The sequence below is a fragment of the Phalacrocorax carbo genome, chromosome 19, assembly GCF_963921805.1.
Source record: "Phalacrocorax carbo chromosome 19, bPhaCar2.1, whole genome shotgun sequence".
NCBI lineage: Eukaryota > Metazoa > Chordata > Aves > Suliformes > Phalacrocoracidae > Phalacrocorax > Phalacrocorax carbo.
The window spans coordinates 4,581,664-4,595,931 of record NC_087531.1 but is presented as its reverse complement, the minus strand read 5'-3'; the positions used below and the strand labels follow the sequence as shown (position 1 = coordinate 4,595,931).

General features: G+C 46.6%; 1 protein-coding gene across 5 annotated transcripts in view; it reads right to left on the bottom strand.

Annotated features, from left to right (window-relative positions):
• LOC104040979 (protein FAM219A) overlaps positions 1-14,268 on the bottom strand; it is a 254,391-nt gene that overhangs the window by 185,832 nt on the left and 54,291 nt on the right. The window lies entirely within an intron of this gene.

The following is a 14,268-nucleotide window of genomic DNA, read 5'->3' as shown; positions in this document are numbered from 1 at the left end:
TAGGAGCCCATGTATGATGGGTTATCGTATAAACTGATATTCAGTTTTCTAATTCAAAGTCCTTCCTTGTTTCTTGTGTGAAATCAATTGGGTTGATTTAGCAATTAGCCACAAAAGTTGAGCTAACTGCCCCAATCTCATCCTGCAACACAAGGCAAGGCTTGTAGGGAAAAGCCAAGCGTGGGGCTGGTAAGGCAGGAAAGGGCCCAGTTAAAAACATTCTCCAGAGTGTGAGAAAATGTTGGGAACTATTTTTGTGCCATGCCTGAGTAATAGGGGTTTACCAGACTGCTGTCTGGGGAACCTGAATAGTGAATTCGTTTTGCTTTAGCTTCTCCTGTGGTGTATGAAATGTGCTGATAATTTTTTTTTCTTTTGCAGATTTTATTCCCGTTGGAGAGAAAAGTGCCATTTCCCACTTGTCTTGGGAAAGTGGCGTGCCTACCAGGGTGTGTAAGTGCAAGATGCGCCAACTCTGTCCTTTCCACACAGGTAAGAGCGGGGGGACATGTGTCCAAGGCCACCTTTTTTGAGGGACAAATAGGCAGCAGAGATGCCTAGAGATTGTGGTGATGAGTGTGGCTGAGGAACCTGCAGAGAAGAGTACATACTCATACAAACCATGCCCAGCCCTGCTCCTGCTAACAGCAGAGGTGAATAAATGCTCATTGAACTTGGCAGGAAAAGGATCTGACTAATAACTCCCTCTGGCATGAGCAACAAAGAGACTGATACAGGATTGAAGTCAAAACCTTAAATCAGAGTAATTTCTCAGGACTGGAACTTGCAAATGCATTGGTTATCTTTGTCTCCAGAATAAAAGGCTGGTATTTTGTAGGTCACATAAATTTTGCTATTCAGACACAGAGGGATAAAGCAGGGTCTAATTGAGGCAAATTTTTACAACCCTAAATACAAACCAACTTCCACCCATCTACACCAGAAGGTCCAGTGCTGACCACAAATACACAGCGCTGAGACAAACTGCCAATACTTTAAGAGGCTGTATAATTCACAAAAGGCACCTGACTCAGAAACAAGGTTACAGGTTTCATTTTCTGTCAAGACAGTTAAAGCCTGTGCCTTTGACATTAAGAAGTATGCTCAATTAGGAGTCTGAAGATCCCGTCTGGTCATTAGCAGGGTTGCTGTGTTGGGTAATCTACCTGGCTCCATGCTTGAGCGGAGCCAAGCAGCATTAGCTTCTGTGTCAGTGGAGAGCTCAGAGAACACGGACAGCTGTGCTGTCTGCCTGATGTACTGGGGAATTTGGCTGTACCAGTTCCACTTCAGTTAATCCTGGACATTGTGTCAGAAAAGGAACACACGGAACAGCACGTGTGTGTGTTTGTGTGTGTGTATGTGGGGAGGGGGTCCAGGATCCTTTCGATGCCACTATACTACTCTGAACAGCATGAGGGACATCTCTTTGTCTGGACCTGCCAACCACCACATCACATCTCACCCCTTCTTTCTTGTCCACCTTGTCACTCCATCTTTAAGGCACTTTGTCCCCTTATGTCATTAAAATAATTTAAAGAAAGAAGATAAATCCACTCAAAAAGCAAGCTGCTACCTTTGTGCTAGCCTCACACTAGCCTGTTCTGCTTGCTGACCCCATCTAGGCCATTCAGCATCTGCTCCAAGTGCTGCTTCAAGGTAAGCTCTACTGGTGACAAGACAACAGCCAAAGAAGCCCACAGAGCTTTCAATAAGGCAGGAATAACACAGAAGTATAAAGGAGCAAAGGAAATACATGCTGCAGACACAATCAGGACCATAATCGGCCCAGCCCTGCGTCCCATCTGGCAATGGTCTCATGTTATAGCTGCATGCAAAGGTCCTCAATAAGATGGTGCCCCATCATGCTAAGCACTCGGCAAACCATTCCTACTCCGGTGTGCTTTCACCTGCGTGATTTAGGATGTGTCAGAGGATGGGCAAATAACTGCATGTTGACAAATGGCAAGCATACTCCCATGGGGAACCTCAGTTAAAGTTGCATGTAAGAAAAGAGGGGCTGAATTCCCCCCTTACTACTGGGAACAGCTACAGACCTAATGAATTATTTCAAGCAATACTGTATTATGCAGTGCAATTTAAAATAGTTACCTGTTCAGCTTTCTGGATGTGTCTAGCTGCTTTATGATGAGGGAAGATAGTAATGGAGCATGTGAAGCAGAATGGACTTAACATGAATGTGTCTATGTCAAAAATCAGATTTGAATATATCCTTACAATTATTTCTCTGTTTTCAGTCTTTAAATGAAATCATAACCAGTTTTAATGATGTTTTCCTGTTTTTTAAAAACGAAATGCTGAACAGCTTCTTTGGTACATGTTGCTACATGTGGCATTGGTTTTGCCTACATGCTGCCCAAAACCAGAAATGGCAAAAGTAGCCATATGCTTTGGTCTCCTGCAGAACTGCTCCTTTTGTGATTTCAGGCAAAGCAGACAAGCCAGGAATTTGATGAACATCACTCTGTGCTATGCTGAAGAGCTATTTGGAGGGTCAGACCACCCCCCAAATCCACAGTTTCCATTTGTCCCAAGATAGTGAGTGACTCTGGCTATGGTTGGACAGTGGTGGGTGGAGAGTGGTTTAGGATGCCACCCCCTCTCACTGCCACCATGCTTGATTGTGTGCATCCCCCTCATTTGAGGCAGCCTGATTGGCACAAATGCCATTTGGTGGCAGACTAGGCTGATTTGCTTCCTTTGCACCATGGGCTGGAATCACGCAGCCACTGTCTCTTTGCTGAGAGCCACTGGCTGAACCTCACTAACTCAATTGCTTTTGAACCTGCCTGACTAGGAGGAGATGGAGCTTTCTGCTATGGGGACACTGCAGCGTGGGTCCACGGGATTTGCTGCAGTGGGAAGACAAAGAGAAATTAATCTGGTGTGACAAAGTTGTATGTTTCCATCTTCAAGGTCTATGAAATGAGATTTTGGAATTTATTTGCCTCTTTGTTTCCCGCTGCCAGCCAAGACTGTTTCAGAGTCTGAGGACTGCAGCAATTCCCTGACGAATTCTACCTTCTCAAGCAAGCTGAGAATTTAAATTAGTAAATAAAATTAATCTGTCTGTTCACATCCTGCTGAGTGACCAACAGAATCTTGTGCAAACAGAGGGAGAAAGAACAAAGTGCTGACTACAACTTCCAGTTCAAGCCCAAGTCCCAGTTTCAGCTCACTTGCGCCATTTAGCTCAGGGACATTAGCATGCTTCTAGTTAAAACTGAAACCCTCACTACGTTTCACCTCTGTCAGAGAGTATTTGTCAGCGAGGACCATGTTATTTCTTGGAGAGATTTCAGGGTATGTACATCAATAGGGTCTTTGCCTGCAGGTTCTATAGAAAGGGAGTTATAAGAATGCTGTGTGCTGTGGCCACGCTGATCCTGATGAGGGCTGCACTCCCCAGGGAGATTTGGAGAGTGTAAGTGTGACCACACAGGTAGCATTAAAGCAGCTGATGGCTGTGCCTCCCTGCATCAGAAATAAAAGCAAAAGAAAAGCGATTTTTACTAAACAGGGGTAGCAGAAATGAAAAGGCTCTGTCTGTGGCCAGCCCCCCGCTCTGAATACATGGAGTATACATTAAAGCCAAGACACACTGGGTGCCAGCATTGGTTATTCAGGACAGGCCATCTGAATCAGGATTGTTTCACCCAGCTTCAGAAAAGACTCTTCAGATAAACAAGGGTCAGATGATAGCTAAGACATTGTGATGGTTTTAGCTGGGACAGAGTTAATTTTCTTCACTGTAGCTGGGCTAGTGCTATGCTTTGGACTTAGTATGAAAATAATGTTGATAACACACCGATGTTTTAGTTGTTGCTAGGTAGTGCTTATACTAGTCAAGGACTTCTTTAGCTTCCCATGCTCTGCCAGGTGCACAAGAAGCCGGGAGGGGAAGAGGCACAGCTAAGAGAGCGGATTCAAACTGGCCAAAGGGATATTCCATATCATGTAACGTCATGCCCAGTATGTTAACTGGGAGGAGCTGGCCGGGGGAGGGAGGCAGCAATCGTGCCTTGATGACCGGCAGCATTGGTCGGCGGGTGGTGAGCAGTTATATCGTTTGTGTTTCTGGTTTTTTCCCTTTTTCCCTTTTCCTTTTTATTATATTATCATTATTGTTATTATAATAATAATAATAATTATTATTTTATTTTAATTTTTAAACTGTTCTTATCTCAACCCGTAACTTTTTTATGTCCTTTTGCTCTTCCAATTCTCTCCCCCATCCTACAGGGGTGGGGGAGTGAGCGAGCGGCTGCATGGTGTTTAGTTGGCCGACTGGGGCTGAACCGTGACAGTCCTTTTTGGCGACCAATGTGCGGCATGAAGGGTTTTAGATAATAACAGTTGCTGGTCACAACATTGATTCATCTGTTCTTAATATTAGTTTGTCCAATCTGCACCATGCTGATTTTGAAGTACACGTTAAAAATTTGCGTTGGTTTTTGTAGCTTGCCGTGCTCTGCAGTGATTAGAGATGTTTTGCCTAGGAGACTTGTTATTAAAACACTGGCCTTGAGCGTTATTGGTTATTTGGGTCTTGCATGGAAGCCGTTACTGTACTTCAGGTACCACCTCATGGAGACAATTAGCAATTATACCTCCTCCTCTGAGAGGTTATTTTATGGAGGAAATACAGAATGGTACCTTAGCTACCATCTTATATAATGCCTCCTCCTTCATTACAACAGCTTTTCAGTATCTTGAACATCCTTGGGTAATTAAGATATATTGGTTTCAGTTCTGTCTAAGGTTAATAAGCAATTTAAGAATATAATCCAGAGATCTGCCCCAAGGCTCAATAGCTATGGGTGGCAGGGTATGTGGGATGGTATGGGCAAATGCCTAAGACGGTGGGCACCCCCAGTGTCTTGGGACTTTACCCCTGAACAAGTGCAGAATCCTGAAAAACTAGTAGAATATTTGGAGGAAGTATGTTGTCACCCTGGCAATTCCAGAGAGATACAAATCACTGCAATGTGCTGGGGACTGGCCCTGTTTAACACTATTCAGTACCCCCAAGGGGAAGAGAAGGTCTCTGGATCTAAAAAGACAAAGACAAGGAAAGCGACAAGCGCTGTGGCCACTCCAAACCCACGGCAGACACTGCAGCTACTCCAACCCTGGTGACAAGCGTTGCAGCTGAATCAGAGGACCAACCCATGCCTGTATCAGTCGCCCCTATACACAAGAAGAAATCTTGGAAGAGAAAATCAACTCATTTAGAAAGAGATGATGGAAAAGCAGGGCCATCACAAGAAGAGGAGGAGGAAGAGGAAGAACACATACAATAAACAGAAACTACCCGGTCCCTATGCTTGAAAATGGATGACTATGGAGAAAGGTATCCAGTGCCTGAGGGAGCTAGCAATGCTTGAGGTGATTTATAGTGGCCTGGATGATCAACAGTCAGATCTTTGGAAAAGATCCAGATGAAGCCAAGTGCACATGACCCATGTGGCGGAAGTTTGTACGGAGCACACCACCGATGCATGGGGACTTATTAGCAGTAATGTCCTGGAAAGATGACAAGGCACTAATGGTGGCGGAGGTGATTGATAGACTCTGGGATAAGAAGCAAATCTCTCTTCCTCCATCATCTCTGCTGTGGAGAAACTGTCCTGGGATTTCCAGCAATTCAAAGAAGATATGTCCTATTCCCCACCTGTACGGAGCTGTATCTCAGACATTAGGAGTAAGCGTCCTTTTGTTCAAGAGAAGGGATACACACCACGGGGCAGCCTATGGTTTTACCTGCATGACCACAGAGAGGACATGATGAGGTGGGTTGGAAAACCTACCTCGACCCTAGGAGCACGAGAATGTGAGCTGCAAGGGAGAACAATCACTCAGGGGAGTTTCTCCAGGAGAGCTGCTGCTCCAGTTTCCAGTAAGCAATTGCCCAGAGGAGCAGAAGCACTGATTTTATTTCTGATCTTAACAGAGACACTTGTGATTCGTATTTACAGGAAGTGAGTGATGAATACTATGATCAGGACCAGAGGGGCCCTGACTCCAGCCAGGTGGAGGAAAGGGATAACCAGGTTTACTGGACTGTGTGGATCCGATGGTCTGGCACATCTGACCCAAAGGAGTATAAACCTTTAGTGGACACTGGTCCACAGTGCACACTAATGCCATCACACTATATAGGGGGCAGAACCCATCAGTATTGCTGGAGTGACAGGGGGATCCCAAGAGTTAACTGTATTGGAGGCCGAAGTGAGCCTCACCGGGAATGAGTGGCAAAAGGACCCCATTGTGACTGGCTCAGAGGCTCCGTGCATCCTTGGCATAGACTATCTCAGGAGAGGGTATTTCAAGGACCCAAAAGGGTACAGGTGGGCTTTTGGTGTAGCTGCCTTGGAGATGGAGGAAATTAAACAGATGTCTGCATTGCCCGGTCTCTCGAAGGACCCTTCTGCTGTGGGGTTGCTGAAGGTCAAAGAACAACAGGTGCCGATCGCCACCACAACAGTGCACCAGCGGCAATATCGCACCAACCGGGACTCCCTGATTCCCATCCATGATCTCATTCACCCACTGAGGAGCCAAGGAGTCATCAGTCAGACCCACTCACCCTTTAACAATCCCATGTGGCCAGTGCAGAAATCTAATGGAGAGTGGAGGCTAACAGTAGACTATCGTGGCCTAAATGAAGTCACTCCACCACTGAGTGCTGCTGTGCCAGACATGCTAGAACTTCAATACGAACTGGAATCAAAGGCAGCCAAGTGGTATGCCAGAACTGCTATTGTTAATGCGTTTTTCTCCATCCCTTTGGCAGCAGAGTATAGGCCACAGTTTGCTTTTACTTGTAGGGATGTCCAGTACACCTGGAATCGACTGCCCCAGGAGTGGAAACACAGTCCTACCATTTGCCATGGACTGATTCAGACTGTACTGGAACAGGGAGAAGCTCCAGAACACCTTCAATACATTGATGACATCATTGTGTGGGGCAACACAGCGGAAGAAGTTTTTGAGAAAGGAGAGAAAATAGTCCAAATCCTTCTGAAAGCTGGTTTTGCCATAAAACAAAGTAAGGTGAAGGGACCTGCACAAGAGATCCAGTTCTTAGGAATCAAATGGCAAGATGGACGTCGTCAGATTCCAATGGATGTGATCAACAAAATAGCAGCCATGTTTCCACCAACTAGCAAAAAGGAAACACAAGCTGTCTTGGGCGTTGTGGGTTTTTGGGGAATGCATATTCCAGATTATAGTTGGATTGTAAGCCCTCTCTAGGAAGTGACCCGGAAGAATGGTTTCAAATGGGGCCCTGAGCAACAACAGGCCTTTGAACAGATTAAACAGGAAATAGTTCATGCAGTAGCCCTTGGGTGAGTCCAGGCAGGACAAGATGTAAAGAACGTGCTTTACACTGCAGCCAGGGAGAATGGCCCTACCTGGAGCCTCTGGCAAAAAGTGCCAGGGGAGACTCGAGGTCGACCCCTAGGGTTTTGGAGTTGTGGATACAGAGGGTCCGTAGCCCGCTATACTCCAACTGAAAAAGAGATATTGGCAGCATATGAAGGGGTTCGAGCTGCCTCAGAAGTGGTTGGTACTGAAGCACAGTTGCTCCTGGCACCCCGACAGCCGGTGCCAGGCTGGATGTTCAAAGGGAGGGTCCCCTCCACACACCATGCAACTGATGCTACGTGGAGTAAATGGGTTGCACTAATCACCCAGCGGGCTCTAATAGGAAATCCCAGTTGCCCAGGAAACTTGGAAGTGATCATGGACTGGCCAGAAGGCAGACACTGGAATGTCACCGGAGGAGGTGAAATGTGCTGAAGAAGCCCCAGTTTATAAGAAACTGCCAGAAAAGGAGAGGCAATATACCCTGTTCGCTGATGGGTCCTGTCGCCTTGTGGGAAAGCACCGGAGATGGAAGGCTGCTGTATGGAGTCCTACACGACAAATTGCAGAAACTGCTGAAGGAGAAGGTGAATCGAGCCAGTTTGCAGAGGTAAAGGCCATCCAGCTGGCCTTAGACATTGCTGAATGGGAAAAGTGGCCAGTGCTCAATGTCTATAGTGGTTCATGGATGGTGGCAAATGCCCTGTGGGGCTGGTTACAGCAGTGGAAGCAGAGCAACTGGCAGCACAGCGGCAAACCCACCTGGGCTGCCACATTGTGGCAAGATATTGCTGCCCAGGTAGAGAACCTGGTTGTGGAAGTATGTCATGTGGATGGTCACATCCCCAAGAGTTGGGCCACTGAAGAACATCGAAACAACCAGCAGGTAGATCAGGCTGCCAAGATTGAAGTGGCTGAGGTGGATCTATATTGGCAGCATAAGGGTGAATTATTTCTAGCTCGGTGAGCCCATGATACCTCAGGCCATCAAGGGAGAGATGCAACATACAGATGGGCTCATGATCAAGGGTTAGACTTGACCATGGACGCTATTGCGCAGGATATCCATGAATGTGAAACATGCGCTGCAATCAAGCAAGCCAAGCGGGTAAAGCCTCTGTGGTATGGGGGACGATGGCTGAAATATAAATATGGACAGGCTTGGCAGATTGACTATATCACACTCCCACAAACCCAACAAGGCAAGCACCATGTGCTTACAGTGGTAGAACTATGCACCAGCTGGTTAGAAACTGTCATGGTTTTAGCTGGGATCGAGTTAATTGTCTTCACTGCAGCTGGCATTGTGCTGTGCTTTGAACTTATCATGAAAACAATGTTGAGGTAACACACATGTTTTGGCTGTTGCTGGGTACTTCTTGTACTAGTCAAGGAGTTTTCTAGCTTCCCATGCTCTGCCAGGTGCACAAGAAGCCGGGAGGGGAAGGGGCACAGCTATGAGAGCAGATTCAAACTGAACAAAGGGATATTCCATATCATGTAATGTCATGCTCAGTATGTTAACTGGGAGGGGCTGGCCAGGGGAGGCAGGGAGCAATCGCAGCTTGGCGACGGGCAGCGTCGGTCCGCAGGTGGTGAGCGGCTGTATCGTTTGTGTTTCTGGTTTTTTTCTCCTTTTCCATGTTATTATCATTATTGTTATTATTATCATAATTATTATTATTATTATTTTATTGTCATTATTAAACTGTGCTTATCTCAACCCACAAGTTCTTTTGCTCTTCTGAATTCTTTTCCCCATCCCATCCCACAGGGGTGGGGGGAGTGAGCGAGCAGCTGCGTGGTGTTTGGTTGCCCCATGCCACTGCCTGGAACACTATCCCGGGCTTGGAAAAACAAGTCCTGTGGTGACATGGCACCCCAGAGAGAATTGAGTCAGACAACGGGACTCATTTCCAAAACAACCTCATAGACAGCTGGGCCAAAGAGCATGACATTGAGTGGGTGTATCACATCCCCTATCATGCCCCAGCCTCTGGGAAAATCGAAAGATACAATGGACTATTAAAAACTACACTGAGAGCAATGGGAGGGTGGAACATTTAAACACTGGGATACACATTTAGCAAAAGCCACCTGGCTAGTCAACACTAAGGGATCTGCCAATCGAGCTTGCCCTGCCCAATCAGAACCCTTACGTACTGTGGAAGGGGATAAAGTCCCTGTATCTAAGTAGCTGCATTTTCTTATGTTTTGCTGGTCTGTCTGCTGCCCTATCCCTTTGTCATGGCTGACAGCTGTTAGTATCACCGATGGGCTTTGAGTGGTTTTAAGCTCCCCTGAAGGCCTGACCAGACACAGAACTGGTAAATGACAATGGTTCCTTCTCTTTTCCAATGATACAGCTCTTAACTTCTCATATAGGAGCTACTGCAACAAGCAGTCAGTGCACTGCATGTGGAGCAATGCAGGGCTCATTCTGGGGTAACACTCACCAAGAGTGCTGGCTACAGAAGTTACAGAGAGGTTTCTCATGGCCAGTTTGATGTTACTATTTGCGTTTTCCTTCAGAAAGCATGAAGGTCATATGATTGTAGGAAGGAACAACTACTCTGTTTATATTCACTATTGGGCTTTGATGCATAGGAGAGCAGGGCATCCAGTGTAGTTAGCCAGCTAACAAAGAAAACATTATAGCTGTAAAGTTCAGGGAAGAAATTTACTATTTTGAACACAGAACATTTTACCTCTTTGTGGCATGATATAATTGCAAATCATCTCTGTGAAACAGTAAGCTATGTTTTACTGATGGGAGAAACTATTTAACTGATTTACCTTAAAGCCAAGTAAAGCATCTGTGGCAGCAGGGGAAGAGAGAACAATGATTCCTGGCTCCCAGTCCTCTGCCTGAGCTGTCTCTGCAGCCATTTTATTTAGACAGGTTGCAATTATGTAACAGCAGGTACCAATTCATCTCTTTTCATCTTTGAACATCTTTCTGTACTGATTTCAAAGGCATCTATTGTTGCAGTTCCCAGCTCACAAGGGTATCGTGTTGTGATTCAGCCTGTGCTTTTTCACTTCATTTTTAAGGATTGAGACTTTTATTCCTAATCGCTGCAAAACATTAAATATAAAGATTTCATTCATCGCTGTAAAAACTGGTCTATATGAACATCATAAATTTTATTTAAATGTGTGGTTCTTTTCATCTTTCACATTTACCTTCAGAAAGGTAAATTTGGTATTTTCATGTACTTTTCAAATAATATTTCAAAGATGGCGGAGGGGATGATAGGCTGCTGTTGCCACCTATTTCATGTTCCTTAATGTCCTCCTTCCAGGGATGGGATGCAGGGCTGACTGTTTGGCAGCTGCCTTTTCCTTCCGCCTCTCAAGGGGATGGTGGAAAAACACAGCCATGCCTCAAATAGCAGAGGGAAACAGGACCGGCCAGAGAAAGTTTGTATCCCTGCTGAAACACCTGAGAAAGGGGCTTGAGAGACAAGATGAAAAAAGCTTTCTGGGTCCCAGGTTGCTGGCTGCAGCTGCTTTGAGCACTGCCAGAGGAGAAGCAGGGCTGTGGGATGAGAGATGTGATCCCAAACCACGGACACCTGCAGCTGGAAATCAGATGTGTGCACTGCTGAGCTGAAGCCTCTGTGTGGTGGGTTGACCCTGGCTGGACACCAGGTGGCCACCAAAGCCACTCTATCACTCCCCCTCCTCAGCTGGACAGGGGAGAGAAAATATAATGAAAGGCACATGGGTCAAGATAAGGGCAGGAAGATATAATTCACCAATTACCATCACGGGCCAAACAGGCTTGACTTGGGGAAATTAGTTTAAAATTTATTACCAATCAAATAAGAGTAGGACAATGAGAAATAAAAACTAAATCTTAAAACACCTTCCCCCCACCCCTCCCTTCTTCCCAGGCTCAACTTCACTCCTGATTTTCTCTACATCCTCCCCCCGAGTGGCACAGGGGGACCAGGAATGGGGGTTGTGGTCATCATATGTTGTCTCTGCTGCATCTTCCTCCTCAGGGGGAGGATTCCTCACACTCTTCCCCTGCTCCAGCATGGGGTCCCTCCCACAAGAGACAGTCCTCCATGAACTTCTCCAACATGGGTCCTTCCCATAGGCTGCAGTTTTTCACAAACTGCTCCAGCATGGGTCCCTTCCATGGGGTGCAGTCCTTCAGGAACAGACTGCTCCAGCGTGGGTCCCCATGGGGTCACAAGTCCTGCCAACAAACCTGCTCCAGCATGGGCTCCTCTCTCCACAAGTCCACAGGTCCTGTCAGGAGCCTGCTCCAGCAAGGACTTTCCACAGGGTCCCAGCCTCCTTCAGGCACATCCACCTGCTCCAGCATGGGGTCCTCCATGGGCTGCAGGTGGATATCTGCTCCACCGTGTGCCTCCATGCAGGAGGACAACCTGCTTCACCATGGCCTTCACCACGGTCTTCACCACTGGCTGTAGGGCAATCTCTGCTCCAGCACCTGGAGCGCCTCCTCCCCCTCCTTCTTCAGACCTTGGTGTCTGCACAGTTTTTTCTCTCATATATCCTCACTCCTCTCTCCTCTCACTGCCATTTGTTGTGCAGCAGGTTTTTTTTCCTTAAATATGTTATCACAGAGGTGCTATCACCATTGCTGATTGGCTCAGCCTTGGCCAGCAGTGGGTCCATCTTGGAGCCAGCTGGCATTGGCTCTGTTGGACATAGGGGAAGCTTCTAGCAGATTCTCACAGAAGCCACCCCTGTAGCCCCCTGCTACCAAAACCTTGCCACGCAAACACAATACAGGCTGTCAAAGGAGTGGCAGTTCCAGTTGCAGGGAGAGTTCAAAGGGACTCATGGAAGAGCCTGACTGACCTGGTTTTGGCTGTGACAGAGTTAATTTTCTTCATAGTAGCTAGTATGGGGCTATGTTTTGGATTTGTGCTGAAAACAGTGGTGATAATGGGGAGATGTTTTAGTTGTTGCTAAGTAGTGCTTATACTAGTCAAGGACTTTTCCAGCTTCCCATGCTCTGCCAGGTGCACAACAAGCTGGGAGGGGACACAGCCAGGACAGCTGACCCCAACTGACCAAAGGGATATTCCATACCATATGATGTCATGCTCAGTATAAGAAGCTGGGGGAAGAAGGAAGGGGGGACGTTCAGAGTTATGACATTTGTCTTCCCAAGTAACCATTATGCTTAATGGAGCCCTGCTTTCCTGGAGATGGCAGGATACCTGCCTGCCCATGGGAAGTGGTGAATGAATGCCTTGGGTTGCTTTGCTTGTGTGTGCGGCTTTTGCTTTACCTATTAAACTGTCTTTATCTCAACCCACGAGTTTTCTCACTTTTACTTTTCTGATTCTCTCCCCCGTGCCACTGCAGGGGGAGTGAGGGAGTGGCTGCGTGGTGCTTGGTTGCTGACTGGGGCTAAACCACGACACTGACTCACGCTGAAGATAACAGTAACATACAGGCAAAGATAATGACAGTTCTTAATATACAACTCTGATGTCAGTGAAATATGATTTAGTATTTTAATGCTGATGTATTTTACACCTTTCTTACCCTTTGTCAGGACAGTTCGCAGGGCAGCGATGCTCAGAAGCAGTTTGCTAACACAATGTGTCATGCGCTGGTTTGCCCATTCAGTGCTGCAATTATGGCAGTGCCATCCCAGTACCTCTCACTGGTGGACCACTGGCAGCCTCGATGTAGAGAGGATGGGTGCTAAAACACTGCTGGCCTGAGCAAGGTTTAACACTGCCTTCGGGGGGGGACTGTAAAAGGGAGTCTGGGCAAAGGGAAGGCAGGTATAACCTAGACTCTGAATGTCAGACCCCATGTCTCACTCCACACGACACTAATCGTTTTGAAAATACACCTGCTTTTCTGTTTTGCCACAGCTAAATGCCTGATGAGCTATCACTGAGTGGCAAAAGAGTCCACCTCCCCCAAACAGCAGACAGGAGGCTTCTGACTGCCTCCCAGCTCCCTGCTCTCACAATTGTAGCATTAAATGAGATTGCTGGCAATCCTGCAGCTGCCAAGTCCTTTCTACCTGACCCACTCTCCTAAATGACCCAGTATCATGGTTCAGCACCACTCGTCCAACTATACACCACAGAGCTGCTCGCTCACTCCCCCCACACCTGTGGGATGGGGGAGAGAATTGGAAGAGCAAAAGCAAAAAAAACCACCTTGTAGGTTGAGATAAGAAGAGTTTAATAATTAAAATAAAATAATAATAATTATTATTATGATTATGATAATAATAACAATAATGATAATATAATAAAAAGGAAAAGGGAAAAGGTAAACAACCCAAAATCACAACGATACAACCACTCACCACCCGATGACTGATGCTGCCAGTCCCCGAGCCGCGATTGCTGCCTCCCTCCCCCGGCCACCTCCTCCCAGTTAACATACTGGGCATGACGTTACATGATATGGAATATCCCCTTGGCCAGTTTGAATCCGCTCTCTTAGCTGTGCCCTCTTCCCTCCCAGCTTCTTGTGCACCCAGGAGGACATGGGAAGCTAGAAAAGTCCTTGACTAGTACAAGCACTACCCAGCAACAACTAAAAGATCGGTGTGTTATCAACATTATTTTCATACTAAGTCCAAAGCACAGCACCAGCCCAGCTACAGTGAAGAAAATTAACTCTATCCCAGCAAGAACCATGACAGTATCCACCCCTTGTTCCATACCATTTACATCATGCTCAGGTCCCATACTATGCAATACAACTTCAATAACCCCTACCCGCCTTCTCATCCTTGAATAGAATATACAGATTTCATTTATCATTCCCCTAGTCTATGGACCACCCCTGTAAAACGTCTGTGAAATGTCCACTGAGTTCATTTAGTCCATGACTTTGGGCTCCATCTATTGTATG